The sequence below is a fragment of the Symphalangus syndactylus genome, chromosome 5, assembly GCF_028878055.3.
Source record: "Symphalangus syndactylus isolate Jambi chromosome 5, NHGRI_mSymSyn1-v2.1_pri, whole genome shotgun sequence".
Lineage (NCBI taxonomy): Eukaryota > Metazoa > Chordata > Mammalia > Primates > Hylobatidae > Symphalangus > Symphalangus syndactylus.
This window is the reverse complement of record NC_072427.2, coordinates 19,264,631-19,277,070: the sequence shown is the minus strand read 5'-3', so window position 1 is coordinate 19,277,070 and position 12,440 is coordinate 19,264,631.

Here is a 12,440-nt window from a genome sequence, read left to right as displayed (position 1 = left end):
GTTTCCTGACTTTTTAATAATGGCCATTCTAACTGGTGTGAGATGGTATCTCACTGTGGTTTTGATTTGCGTTTCTCTGATGGCCAGTGATGATGAGCATTTTTTCATGTGTTTTTTGGCTGCATAAATGTCTTCTTTTGAGAAGTGTCTGTTCATGTCCTTTGCCCACTTTTTGATGGGGTTGTTTGTTTTTTTCTTGTAAATTTGTTTGAGTTCATTGTAGATTCTGGATAGTAGCCCTTTGTCAGATGAGTAGGTTGCAAAAATTTTCTCCCATTCTGTAGGTTGCCTGTTCACTCTGATGGTAGTTTCTTTTGCTGTGCAGAAGCTCTTTAGTTTAATTAGATCACATTTGTCAATTTTAGCTTTTGTTGCCATTGCTTTTGGTGTTTTAGACATGAAGTCCTTGCCCACGCCTATGTCCTGAATGGTATTGCCTAGGTTTTCTTCTAGGGTTTTTATGGTTTTAGGTCTAACATATAAGTCTTTAATCCATCTTGAATTAATTTTTGTATAAGGTGTAAGGAAGGGATCCAGTTGCAGCTTTCTACATATGGCTAGCCAGTTTTCCCAGCACCATTTATTAAATAGGGAATCCTTTCCCCATTTCTTGTTTTTGTCAGGTTTGTCAAAGATCAGATAGTTGTAGCTATGCGGCATCATTTCTGAGGGCTCTGTTCTGTTCCATTGATCTATGTCTCTGTTGTGGTACCAGTACCATGCTGTTTTGGTTACTGTAGCCTTGTAGTAGAGTTTGAAGTCAGGTAGCGTGATGCCTCCAGCTTTGTTCTTTTGGCATAGGATTGACTTGGTGATGCGGGCTCTTTTTTGGTTCCATATGAACTTTAAAGTAGTTTTTTCCTATTCTGTGAAGAAAGTCATTGGTAGCTTGATGGGGATGGCATTGAATCTATAAATTACCTTGGGCAGTATGGCCATTTTCACGATATTGATTCTTCCAACCCATGAGCATGGAATGTTCTTCCATTTGTTTGTATCCTCTTTTATTTCATTGAGCAGTGGTTTGTAGTTCTCCTTGAAGAGGTCCTTCACATCCCTTGTAAGTTGGATTCCTAGGTATTTGATTCTCTTTGAAGCAATTGTGAATAGGAGTTCACTCATGATTTGGCTCTCTGTTTGTCTGTGATTGGTGTACAAGAATGCTTGTGATTTTTGTACATTAATTTTGTATCCTGAGACTTTGCTGAAGTTGCTAATCAGCTTAAGGAGATTTTGGGCTGAGACGATGGGGTTTTCTAGATATACAATCATGTCATCTGCAAACAGGGACAATTTGACTTCCTCTTTTCCTAATTGAATACCGTTTATTTCCTTCTCCTGCCTGATTGCTCTGGCCAGAACTTCCAGCACTATGTTGAATAGGAGCGGTGAGAGAGGGCATCCCTGTCTTGTGCCAGTTTTCAGAGGGAATGCTTCCAGTTTTTGCCCATTCAGTATGATATTGGCTGTGGGTTTGTCATAGATAGCTCTTATTATTTTGAGATACGTCGCATCAATACCTAATTTATTGAGAGTTTTTAGCATGAAGGGTTGTTGAATTTTGTCAAAGGCCTTTTGTGCATCTATTGAGATAATCATGTGGTTTTTGTCTTTGGTTCTGTTTATATGCTGGATTACATTTATTGATTTGCATATGTTGAACCAGCCTTGCATCCGAGGGATGAAGCCCACTTGATCATGGTGGATAAGCTTTTTGATGTGCTGCTGGATTCGGTTTGCCAGTATTTTATTGAGGATTTTTGCATCAATGTTCATCAAGGATATTGGTCTGAAATTCTCTTTTTTGGTTATGTCTCTGCCAGGCTTTGGTATCAGGACGATGCTGGCTTCGTAAAATGTGTTAGGGAGGATTCCCTCTTTTTCTATCGATTGGAATAGTTTCAGAAGGAATGGTACCAGTTCCTCCTTGTACCTCTGGTGGAATTCGGCTGTGAATCCATCAGGTCCTGGACTCTTTTTGGTTGGTAAGCTATTGATTATTGCCACAATTTCAGAAGCTGTTATTGGTCTATTCAGAGATTCAACTTCTTCCTGGTTTAGTCTTGGGAGGGTGTATTTGTCGAGGAATTTATCCATTTCTTCTAGATTTTCTAGTTTATTTGCATAGAGGTGCTTGTATTATTCTCTGATGGTAGATTGTATTTCTGTGGGATCAGTGGTGATATCCCCTTTTTCATTTTTTATTGCATCTATTTGATTCTTCTCTCTTTTCTTCTTTATTAGTCTTGATAGCGGTCTATCAGTTTTGTTGATCTTTTCAAAAAACCAGCTCCTGGATTCATTAATTTTTTGAAGGGTTTTTTGTGTCTCTATTTCCTTCAGTTCTGCTCTGATTTTAGTTATTTCTAGCCTTCTGCTAGCTTTTGAATGTGTTTGTTCTTGCTTTTCTAGTTCTTTTAATTGTGATGTTAGGGTGTCAATTTTGGATCTTTCCTGCTTTCTCTTGTGGGCATTTAGTGCTATAAATTTCCCTCTACACACTGCTTTGAATGTGTCCCAGAGATTCTGGTATGTTGTGTCTTTGTTCTTGTTGGTTTCAAAGAACATCTTTATTTCTGCCTTCATTTTATTATGTACCCAATAGTCACTCAGGAGCAGGTTGTTCAGTTTCCATGTAGTTGAGCAGTTTTGAGTGAGTTTCTTAATCCTGAGTTCTAGTTTGATTGCACTGTGGTCTGAGAGACAGTTTGTTATAATTTCTGTTCTTTTACATTTGCTGAGGAGAGCTTTACTTCCAACTATGTGGTCAATTTTGGAATAGGTGTGGTGTGGTGCTGAAAAAAATGTGTATTCTGTTGATTTGGAGTGGAGAGTTCTGCAGATGTCTATTAGGTCCACTTTGTGCAGAGCTGAGTTCAGTTCCTGGATATACTTGTTAACTTTCTGTCTCATTGATCTGTCTAATGTTGACAGTGGGGTGTTAAAATCTCCCATTATCATTGTGTGGGAGTTTAAGTCCCTTTGTAGGTCACTGAGGACTTGCTTTATGAATCTGGGTGCCCCTGTGTTGGGTGCATATATATTTAGGATAGTTAGCTCTTCTTGTTGAATTGATCCTTTACCATTATGTAATGGCCTTCTTTGTCTCTTTTGATCTTTGTTGGTTTAAAGTCTATTTTATCAGAGACTAGGATTGCAACCCCTGCCTTTTTTTGTTTTCCATTTGCTTGATAGATCTTCCTCCATCCCTTTATTTTGAGACTATGTGTGTCACTGCACATGAGATGGGTTTCCTGAATACAGCACACTGATGGGTTTTGACTCCTTATCCAGTTTGCCAGTCTGTGTCTTTTAATTGGAGCATTTAGCCCATTTAAAATTAAAGTTAATATTGTTTTGTGTGAATTTGATCCTGTCATTCTGATGTTAGCTGGTTATTTTGCTCGTTAGTTGATGCAGTTTCTTCCTAGCCTCGATGGTCTTTACAATTTGGCATGTTTTTGCAGGGGCTGGTACCGGTTGTTCCTTTCCATATTTAGTGCTTCCTTCGGGAGCTCTTGTAGGGCAGGCCTGGTGGTGACAAAATCACTCAGCGTTTGCTTGTCTATAAAATATTTTATTTCTCCTTCACTTATGAAGCTTAGTTTGGCTGGATATGAAATTCTGGGTTGAAAATTCTTTTCTTTAAGAATGTTGAATATCGGCCCCCACTCTCTTCTGGCTTGTAGAGTTTCTGCCAAGAGATCAGCTGTTAGTCTGATGGGCTTCCCTTTGTGGGTAACCCGACCTTTCTCTCTGGCTGCTCTTAACATTTTTTCCTTCATTTCAACTTTGGTGAATCTGACAATTATGTGTCTTGGAGTTGCTCTTCTCGAGGAGTATCTTTGTGGCGCTCTCTGTATTTCCTGAATCTGAATGTTGGCCTGCCTTGCTAGATTGGGGAAGTTCTTCTGGATAATATCTTGCAGAGTGTTTTCCAACTTGGTTCCATTCTCCCCGTCATTTTCAGGTACACCAATCAGACGTAGGTTTTGTCTTTTCACATAGTCCCAAATTTCTTGGAGGCTTTGTTCATTTTTTTTATTCTTTTTTCTCTAAACTTCCCTTCTCACTTCATTTCATTCATTTCATCTTCCATCAGCGATACCCTTTCTTCCAGTTGATCGCATCTGCTACCGAGTCTTCTGCAATCTTTGCGTAGTTCTCGATACTTGGCTTTCAGCTCCATCATCTCCTTTAAGCCCTTCTCTCCATTGGTTATTCTAGTTATCCATTCGTCTAATCTTTTTTCAAAGTTTTTAACTTCTTTGCTATTGTTTTGAATTTCCTCCCATAGCTTGGAGTAGTTTGATCGTCTGAAGCCCTCTTCTCTCAACTCGTCAAAGTCATCCTCTGTCCAGCTTTGTTCCGTTGCTGGTGAGGAACTGCGTTCCTTTGGAGGAGGAGAGGTGCTCTGCTTTTTAGAGTTTCCAGTTTTTCTGCTCTGTTTTTTCCCCATCTTTGTGGTTTTATCTACTTTTGGTCTTTGATGATGGTGATGTACAGATGGGTTTTTGGTGTGGATGTCCTTTCTGTTTGTTAGTTTTCCTTCTACCAGACAGGACCCTCAGCTGCAGGTCTGTTGGAGTTTACTAGAGGTCCACTCCAGACCCTGTTTGGCTGGGTATCAGCAGCGGTGGCTGCAGAACAGCGGATTTTCGTGAGACCACAAATTCAGCTGTCTGATAGTTCCTCTGGAAGTCTTGTCTCAGAGGAGTACCCGGCCGAGTGAGGTGTCAGTCTGTCCCTAATGGGGGGTGTCTCCCAGTTAGGCTGCTCGGGGGTGAGGGACCCACTTTAGGAGGCAGTCTGTCTGTTCTCAGATCTCCAGCTGCATGCTGGGAGAACCACTACTCTCTTCAAAGCTGTCAGTCAGACAGGGACATTTAAGCTGCAGAGGTTCCTGCTGAGTTTTTGTTTGTCTGTGCCCTGCCCCCAGAGGTGGCGCCTACAGAGGCAGGCAGGCCTCCTTGAGCTGTGGTGGGCTCCACCCAGTTCGAGCTTCCTGGCTGCTTTGTTTACCTAAGCAAGCCTGGGCAATGGCGGGCGCCCCTCCCCCAGCCTCGCTGCCACCTTGCAGTTTGATCTCAGACTGCTGTGCTAGCAATCAGTGAGACTCCATGGGCATAGGACCCTCCGAGCCAGGTGCGGGACACAATCTCCTAGTGTGCCATTTTCCAGGCCCGTTGGAAAAGCGCAGTATTAGGGTGGGACTGACCCGATTTTCCAGGTGCCATCTGTTACCCCTTTCTTTGACTAGGAAAGGGAACTCCCTGACTCCTTGTGCTTCCCGAGTGAGGCAATGCCTCGCCCTGCTTCAGCTCACGCACAGTGCACTTCACCGACTGTTCTGCACCCACTGTTTGGCACTCCCTAGTGAGATGAAATCGGTACCTGAAACAGAAATGCAGAAATCACCCGTCTTCTGTGTCACTCAGGCTGGGAGCTGTAGACAGGAGCTGTTCCTATTCGGCCATCTTGGCTCCACCATAAACTTTGTCTTGAATATCTTCTTTGGAGATGGTAGCACTAGTGGAATGCCCAAGACTTCCTTTAACACCAAAGTGGAACTAAGAAGAATTAGCCTAAAATTTTCAGCTGAGCAAGGAGGTTGGAATAACACACTATCAAGTTATATATAAATTAGTTTTACGTCATGGTTGAGCACACTAATGGTGTAGATGTCAGTCAATACCATGGCAGAATACTAATTCAAATGAATCATTCCATATAGTACCCAGTGCAGAAAAAACTCAGGTGTAACAGAAGGGAGGCAGTTCAACTGCCCTGCTTCCTGTTTGACTCTTAGCTGCAGGTAAACACATGCCTGCCTTCCTCTGAGCTGAACCAGAGAATAGATTGAAGGTTTGACCTGGGAATGAAAAAAGTGGAGAATAAAGATTGGCTGAATGGATGCTCTGAGCTGACTCCTTTCTCTATAGTATCATTGTGAAAATAAGTATTCAGCAGCAGCAGAGGAGGAATTTGTTGAAGAAAGAGGATATAATGAGATTATGTCTCAGAATGGCTGCCAAAATAAAATGGTACGAAAGTCGAGTTTTTCTATTGAATTTTATTCTTCAGCTTGGGAATTGGCTCACTTAATTACGGAAGCCAAGAAGTCCCATGATCTGCCATCCCCAAGTGGAGAACCAGGAAAGCCACTGGCATAATTCAGCCTAAGTCCAAAGGTCCAAAAACCAGGGGAGCTAATGTTGTAAGCCCTGCTGGTTTGGCTTCAAAGGCCTGCGAACCAGGAGCACCAGTGTCCTCAAGCTGGAAGAGACAGAGTGTCCGAGTCAAACAGAGAGAGTAAATTTGCTGTGGTTTCTTTTGCTGTTGTTGTTGTTGTTGTTGTTGTTCTATTCTAGCCCTCAAGGGATTAGATGATGGTCACCCACATTGGTGAGGGTGGATCTTCTGTGCTCTGTCTAGTCATTCAAATGCTAACGTCTTCCAGAAATACTCTCACAAACATAACCAGAAACGATGTTTTACCAGCTATCTAGACATCCCTTTGCCCTGTCAAGTTGATACACAAAAAACCATCATAAGTAGAAATATTTGTGAAGTATATGTGAATATCTCTGAAAACATGGTGACTTGAGTCAAAGTGAAAGTTAAATGAAAGAGTGAGCCAGGCAGTACTCAGGGAGGAGAGTGGTCTTGGCAGATATACTGGGAATGTCAGGCAAAGCTCAAGAGAAGGGAAGGGTAAGAGAGGCATTAGAGGGAGATCCTGTAGGTCAGAGAGGTCATGGAAGATCTTTAGATTGTATTATGAGTAAGGTGAGCATCTCTACACTTACAAGCAAAAAAGTGACTGATGAGAATAACTGAAAAAAGGAGATGAGGTCAGAGACAGGATCCAGATTCTGGACATCTTGCCCTGTACTTCTGGGTGGTAGAAGACCCCAGAATGTCCATATGTTCAGCTTTCCATGTTAGATGATTCTTTAGACCACTAGAGCAGACTCCTTACATCCCATTCTCACCTCCTTGCTCAGGCAGGTGAAGTGAGATCTAATGATAAGTCCTGGGTGTCCTAGCTCCTTGGATCAGTCAGATGTGCCCTGTCTCTTCTGTTGTTCCATCAAGGACCTGTGCACAGATGATGAAGTACAAAGAGTGTTCACTAAAGACAAGAGGTTCCCATGCATGTCACTAACATTACCAGAACTTCTTGTATCAGATAGTTGTTTTTGTCTTCCTAAAATGGACCTGCACACAGCAAGGAAGCTGCACGAACTGGGACAGTCCTTTAGCCTTCCTGTGACTCACAGTGGCATCCTCAATGTCTTGTACTCTACAAATGTTAATTAAAAGAAACTTGGTGAGAAAAACAAGAGTAATCCTAATGTATCCATTTATTCATTCATCATTTTCCAACATGTGCTTATTAAGCCCCTGCTGTGTCCTAAGCAGGGATTTGCACAGTGATGCAGCAGTGAACAGAACAGACAGGTTCTATCTTAATGGAGGAAGAGAGAAACAGTAAAGAAGTATATAAACAGTAAGATAATTTCAAATGCTATTATGAAAAAAACATAGAGCATCAAAGACTTAGGACATTGTTTGGGCTGCAGGGTGAAGGCAGCATTGGGTAGCATCATCAGGATCAGTCTCTTCTACTAGTGTTTGGGATCAACCTGGAGTACCAAGAAGAAACCAGACTGGCAAAGATCTGCAGTGATTACAGCTAGCACAGTTACTGTAGTACCCCAAGTGGCCACTGGTGGTTAATAATCCCAGAAACAAGGTTGTTGTGGGTAGGCATACTGAAGTTAATGCAACCACAAATAGCAAGCAGAAGAGCAAAAATACCCAGTAAGTCCTCTTTCGAGCAAGCCCAAGTGGGAAGTCACGGTTTGTGGCAGTTAACCTCAGGACTGCACTCTCCGAATTGCCCTGATGGCTGCCAGCCTCCTAAGGGCCTCGGCTGTCATGCAGTGACCCTCTGAACTGCTCCTTCCTTCTGCTCTATGCTCCTAGCCTCCGGGCTCTCTGCTCTTCCAGGACCAGCTAGCAAAGTCATCCTCTGCTCTGGGAAATACTACAGACCATGACCAATCTGTATTTGGGCATAAAGCACCAGATGTGTGCACTGTGACAGTGATGGTTTCAGCTCTGACAGGAGGGCAAAGTTCTCAGGCTCTCTGATTCCATCTCCTTGTGTCCTGGGAGATAAGGTAGCCTTTGAGAATACAGAAGAGAACAGATACTAATGCCTTATTTATCTGCTATTGCAGGCAAAGGATGTTTTCCACTTAGGGGGCAATTCCAGGTAACAGAAGTTTATTCCTCTGCCTCCTGATTAAAAAGCAACAACAGCAAAAGACACACTGATTTTACTTGCTTATACTCCATAAAGCATCAAACACACACATGCGCTCGCACACACACACACAAACATATTTGTTTTGTTTTAGTCTTGAGCAAGTGGGACTGAAACATTTCTATGATGGGCGACAATCTACCTCCCTGCATTTTCTTAATCTTAATGAACTTAAATGAAACTGCTCTTAATGGCTCGGGGTTATCTGTAAGACTGGAGGATCTAACAAGGTTCAGAAAATGGAACCAGGCTACTAGGTATTTGGAGAGCAACTACTATCTTTCAGTTTCGTTTTCTTCCCAAATTTTTAAAATTCTCCCCCTTGCTGTTACCTTCCCAGCTATCACTTCTTATTGTTATCACAGTCATTGCTGCAGTATTATCACTCTACCCACATTTTCCCACTCCCATCCTCCATTCAATGCTAATCTGGTCTAGGTTTGGTAACTGATTAGAAATGTGCCCAGAATTATTAAATAGTCATATCATGAATGAGAACTTGAGATAAACTTCTATGGAAAAAAAAGTACATGATTTTGAATGTGAACTCTTTGACACATATTGACAGATTTTTACCTTTGAGCCCAATGTTGAAAATGCCCCAAATAAGTAGGAAGTGAAGTTTAGAAATGTATATCTAAATAGCAAAAAGGAGATTTTATTATTATTGTAATTATGACTTTAATGACCTCTTCTGGGAACATGCATTTAAATATTTAGGCTGGTAGGTATTACTCAGATATTAGAGCAGATATTATGCCTTTGTATCATAGAAAGAACGTTGGACTGGAAGCCATGAAAACTGATCCTAGTCATTGCTTGGTTACTAAATGCTTGTGTGATGCTGTGAATGCTACCTAACTTTCCTGTGTCCACTTAGATGAACTCTAAAATGGGTCACGTCATAATAGTCAATCTGCCTCATAAAGTTGCTTTGAAAATGAACTGAGGAAATGAGAGTGGAAAATTCCTTGAAAAGTAAAAATACCATCAGCATGAATGTGTATTTGCAGTTAATTATTCTTTCAGTCTCTGTCCTAATTTCTTTCATGGTAATGACTAGTAGAAACCAGAATATTAAAGAAAAAGACGGCTAAGTCAAAAACATAAATGCAAAGCAGTCAAATCAACAATAACAAATAGAAATCATCAGAAAAAAACACGTTTCTTATAAACAAAGTGATTATTTGATTGTAAATGAGTAGTATGAAAATTGGCATAATTGTGCCATTTTTTTCAACAAAATTTTAGATAATTTCAACTGTTTAAAATGCCACTGATTAGCACACTGGACTGGAAGCTGGGAAAACTAGGTCTCTGCATTGACTTGTGTAAAATAAAGTAGCTGTGCAATCTTGGGAAGATTACTTCCCCTCTGTGGATCTAATTTTTCTGAAGAATGAAGGCATTGCAATACCATTCTCCAACTCTCCCTTTCTTGCTCCTTCTAGGATGTAAAATAAGAGGAGTAGCAAGATCCCCTTTCTCTGGGACATGGACCATCTGTTGAAGGGAGACTGGGAATTCTGGGGACCAGAGTAGATCATGATTTCCCCATCTCTCTGCATGTAGAACAAGGACATCATCCACAGGTTATGAGCTGCCGGAGGGCAGGTACTGTGTCCTCTGTTGGTCAAGCAGTAATGACTTGACACTTCATCAATGACTATCATTAATCAATGCAACAATGCCTTTATGGCCCTTTCTTCTATGCTCTGATGGTCACAGTTCAATTAGGAGCACACCAGGCAAACAGTGGGAGGAGGCTAATTTAGTGTGCCCTCAATTGGGCACCCAGAATGGCTGGCACATGTATACCCCAATGTATGAGGGGGTCATTCCTACTGGTTTTCTAACTACTTTGGGAGTCATGTTGCCACATATAAGAAGCATCCATGGCTGCCTCATTTTAGATAACCTGGGAGCCATGTACAGGACACTGCCTTAACCAGGTCTCTAGCTAAAATTATTCCTTTAACTTTAATCTTTTTGTGTATGTTTTATAACTGTACATTAGAAAAATGCAAACACTCACGGTTAATGTATTTAATTAATTTAAAGTGCACAGGTGATAAAATGGATCACCCCTAATTTGTTGGCTAATGCCAAGGGGTTGTCATGCCAACAGGTGCTTACTAATTTAAAGAATGATTTAGCCCTGTTCTTTGATCTCCAAATCTAATCTCCAGTTCAGATGGAAATCTCAGATGTCCAGCTTATATCAAACACAATCTCTTCTCCCAGAAGAGGACTTGCCTCAATGCTTCTCAGCTAAATGGTACTGGAAAAAATGCACACCCATAGAAAAAGCTATGACCTTCAAACGCCAAGATAATAAAATCAGTAGAAGCGGGATAGCCATCTCAAATCACTGTCTCCTGGGTGACCAATGGTCATGTCAGGCTGCTGCAGAAACTAATTGTTCAGTGCTGATTCAGAGACAGGGTTGGATACAGTATAGAAATCCAGAGTTGTTGACAACATTAATTGAGGTGAAGCAGGTCATTTCATTTAATCTTATTGGGCTTTAGTATCTCTATATGTATAATAAGGCCATTGTTTTAAAAAAGAAAGAATTACACACTTTTGCTGCCACTCTGGACTCTAACATCTAAGTCAGATATTGCTATCTGATGCTAGTACACTTTGATATCTCAGATTCCTTCCCAAGACAGCGCTCCAAGACATTGCTTACCAGTCAAGCAGGATAGACATGTGAGATGTGTATTTGAGATATTTGATCTAGAGGAGGAGTTGCTTAGATGCAAACAAGTGGAGGCCACTAGTGGCACTGGTGTTACAAGAAATGTTTAGCAAACAATTTTCCAGAAAAAAAGCACTAGGCAGAGTTGATTTGGTAGCATTTGCCCATTTCCACTGTGTCAGTATTCCCACTGTGGCCATTTGGAGCTAACAACACATCAATTGTCTTTCAAAATTTTTAACAATTTTACAGAAGACTCCTGTTGTCCACTATAAGTCAGCTCCACCACACTTCTGGTAGTGGCCTCCTGGCTGAGTTGTAGTAGAATCTGTAAAGTCAATGAAATTCAATGCAAAAGTTGTATATAATCATCTACATTTTTCTGTGTAGCTGGCCCATAATTTTCATGAGGCATATCATGAGTTCATGGTCCCAAATGGGTTAAAAAACACTAGCTAGATGATATCTAAGGAAGATATTACAATTAATAGCTGGTTCAATTCTCCTTCTTACTTGCCCCCCTTGTAGTTAAGAAGGCCGTGTAACTAATTCTGGGAGGTGATCCGTGAGCACACGTGACATCTGTCACTTTCAAGGCAAAGCTGTCCCTTTTGAATATGTTTGCCTGGGTTTATGGGTAACTACATGGAACAGAGGCCCTGCTAATCCACAATAGGTAAAAACATAGTAAGAAATAAATCTTAAGCCAGAATAGATGAATGACAAATAGATTGAAGTAGTAATTTAAAAGCCTTCCAACAAAGAAAAACCCAGGAGCAGATGTCTTTACAGCTGAATTCTACCAAACTTTCAAAAAATAATTAATATCAATACTTCTTAAACTCTTAACAAAAAATAAAGCTGTAACGAATACTTTCTAACACATTTTGTGAGGAACAAATCACCTTGACATTTTAGGCCCAGACAAAGGTACCAGAAAAAAACTGCAGGCCAATATCTCTGATGAATATTGTTGCAAAAGTCCTCAATAAAAAATTAGCAAATTGAATTCAACAACACATTAAAAAAGATTATACATCGTGATCAAGTAGAATGTAGCCCTTTCATGTAAGACTGGCTTAACATACATAAATCAATCACATTAATAGACTGAAAGACATAAATCAAATAATGATATCAAATTGATTTAGAAAAACATTTGACAAAACTCCACATACTTTCTTGGTGAAAACTCTTAAAATGTTGGGTATATATAGTTTCTGCTATAGTTTGGATGTTTGTTCTCCCAAACCTCATGCTGAATTTGATTCCAATGTTAGAGGTGGGGCCCTAATGGGAGGTGTTTGGGTCACAGGGCCAGATTCCTCAAAAATAGATTAATGTCCTCCTTTGGGGAGGGGGTGAATGAGTTCTCACTCTGTAAATTCCCCTATGAGGTGG